Below are 3364 nucleotides of genomic sequence, written 5' to 3'. Positions count from 1 at the left end.
GGTTGAAAAATTCGCTTCATGACGAGACAAGCGATACCATTCACCCAAACTTCGCTGTCGTCTGCTCGCGTTGTACGGAGTAGCTGTTCTCTTCTTCTCCCCTTGTTGCATCCTAGATCTTCAGTTGTTTCTAGTTTTCCGTTGATGTTGTGTTTTGGTCTTCTTCATAAGTAGTCTTGTTCAAAATTTAAAAAAAAACTCAAACTTCTTTTTGTTGTATACGAATGAAATAACAAAAAGCTGTTTAACAGCTGTGTTGTCAAATCGAGGTTATTTTCCCAAGTCAGTGTGGCTCCGACTGCGCAAAACTAATGCGCATAACAACTGTGTGAATGGTGCTATACTGAATGAAAGAGTGTGACATGAAGTTCTTGTACATCATTGTAAAGAGCGTGAATGACGTTTTTAGTTTAGATGTCAAGCGCTTAGAGCAAGCCTTTTTAACGAAAGTTTTGATTTAGCGCTATATAAATGTTCTTATTATTATTATTATTATTATTATAAGAAACGGCGTCTGCTATCAAAACCTGAGATCAACGCATCGACGCAAAAAACTGTCATTTTGTAAGTTTGGAACAACAAATCAAGGTTAGAACAGCTATATAATCGCTATTGTGTTTTCAGCGTGGCAATAGGGTCCGATATTTAGACTCGAACAAGTATAATGCGACTCGTCTTCGACTCGTCGGCATTATACTTGTCTCGTCTAAATATCGGACCCTACTGCTACGCTGAAAACACAATAGCTGTTAATGTTTCTGTCATCGTCCGCCAATTCTCAGTCAATCATTCAATATGTCTGTCTGTCTGTCTATCTGTCTGTCTGTCTGTCTGTCTGTCTGTCTGACTGTCTGTCTGTCTGTCTACCCGTCCATCCGTATGTGTGTGTCTCTCTCTCTCTCTCTTTCTCTCTCTTTTACTGTTTGTCTGTCTGTCTGTCTGTCTGTCTTTCTTCCCGTCAGCCCGCCCGTCGTTCTGTCCGTTCTCTCTTACTCTCAGTACACACTTGGCAAGAGAATGTAGGCGAAGGTTACCTGAAGCTGTCACTATGTTACTTATTGAACTCAGCGCTTTTTCAAGAGACAATTAAAGCAAGGTTTGTCATGAAAGGGCTTTCAAGTACATGAGGAGGGAGCATCAGACACAACAATTGCAATTGCCTGTCACGTATCAGTGCGTCCGGCTGAGTTGGCCACCGTCGTCCGCTGGATAGTTTATTGTCGCCGTGTTCCTGTCAAACCAACCGAGCTACACCCGTTTGTTCTTTTCCACAAGGATTGTTAATTTATATGAATACTAGGTACAACTTGGTAAATTAAAACAAGTTAACTGTATTATGTCCATATAACGAGAATGAGTTCTGAATATAAATTAAAAAATACTTTAGCCCGGGACAAACAATACTCTAAATGCAGACGCCTTCCAACGCATATAGATAGGGAACTGTTCCGTACCATTTTGGTTGGAATTAAACTGTTCTATTGTGGATTGTCACTATTATTCAGTTGCTCTGGATCGCACGCGATGGTCGGTTAGGCACTCAGATATAAGAATAAGAATAAGAATAAGAATACTTTATTATCTCATAGAGAAATTCAGGGGTGGTACATAACAGTAATACAAACAAGACATTGATTTTACATAAAACATATAGCACTATATAACATGACCATCTTTAAAGCACTGCGCTTACATATTCTCGCACACCTACGCGTATAACGAACTATGGCTAAACATCATTGCAAAATAATCATAACATACAATATATCGCAGGAAATATACGGTTGTACATAAAACCAATACATACATGTACATTACTACTGATTGCACTGGCAGAAGAGGGGCTGAGTCGGGTATGTGGATGTGTTTACATGTTGCTAAGGGTGATGGATTTGGGGATGAAGCTGTTTTGCAGCCTGAGTGTCCTAGCTTTGTGCGTGCGAAGTCTACGGCCAGAGGGAAGGAGTTCATAGAGGTGGGCTAGGACATGGGACCTATCTGAAGCTATCCGCCTACTCTTTCTCACCACACGCTTTTCATACAGGGACTCCACACTTGCTTGCTGCCTGCCAATCACCTTGCTACTGACATTCACCATTCGCACTAAGACATTCCTGTTCTTCACACTCAGACCTCCATACCAGGACACAAAACCAAAAGTGATGACAGACTCGATGAAAGAGTCAGTGCCAGACCTATTAAGTTAGGGGATGGTTGGAATACAACATAGTGTAGATATGCGGTTCGGAGGTCTATTCTACACGTCATAAAAAAGTAGGCAGATGGGTTTTAGTTTTTTTTAAATTATAACTAGTTTACGTCATTGAAACGACCAAATGGCTTGGAAGATTTTCTTATCTTTTCACCGTACCAAATCGACTTTGGGGAGGGGGTTGGGGTGCACATAAAACATATTCTTACTCACACACAAAAAACAAAACAAAAATCAGAATTCGTTGCCCACTAGATGTTTCGTGCAGCTATAAGCCGTTGTTAACCCGTGATTTGTAAAAATGTAAAAATAAAAATAAAAAAAATAACGGGACGCGCCCCGCGAGTTGTAAAAACATTTTTACAAATCGCGTGGCGCGCCTCGCGATTTGTAAAAATGTTTTTACAATTCGCGGGGCGCGCCCCGTGATTTGTAAATTTTTTTACAAATCACGTGTTTGCGCCCGATATTTTCTTGTCATCCCCAAAGTCAAGGGACAAAAACGAAATCCCTTGACTTTAGGGGTAGCGCGACTGTTAATTTTAAGATTTTTTTTTTCATTACTAGGATGTCCCATCGTTGGGAAATTCCAGTCGCTTCCTCCCAGTGGAAAGCTAGCAGTGACAGAGTCGCACTACCCTAAAGTCAAGGGATCTGATAGTCCCGTTTCGCCATTATCCCAATTCGCCACCATCGCATTTTGGCGACATTTCTCAGGCCAAGTGTCATTTTACCACCATGTCATGTACCATTAGCTTCACATCCCATTAATTTTTGGCGCAATCCCGGATCGCCGTTATCCCATTTCGCACCAATCCCAGTAGCTTCACATCCCAAGTCAAGGGATCTATTAGATTTCTAGATTGTCTCATCGCTGGAAGATTCGGGTCGCTTCTTCCCAATGAAAAGCTAGCAGCAACAGAGTCGCGCTACCCTTAAAGTCAAGGGATCTATTGGATGTTTTTAGATTTTTTTTTCATTACTAGATTGTCCCAACGCTGCGAAAGTCGGGTCGCTTCCACCCAATGGAAAGCTAGCAGCAACAGAGTCGCACTATACCCTAGTTAAGGGATATATTAGATTTTTTTTCAATGCTAGATTGTCTCATCGCTGGGAAATTCGGGTCAGTTCCTCCAACTGGAAAGCTAGCAG

The sequence above is a fragment of the Littorina saxatilis genome, linkage group LG8 (genome assembly GCF_037325665.1).
Source record: "Littorina saxatilis isolate snail1 linkage group LG8, US_GU_Lsax_2.0, whole genome shotgun sequence".
Classification (NCBI taxonomy): domain Eukaryota; kingdom Metazoa; phylum Mollusca; class Gastropoda; order Littorinimorpha; family Littorinidae; genus Littorina; species Littorina saxatilis.
Note: the sequence above shows the minus strand (reverse complement) of the source record.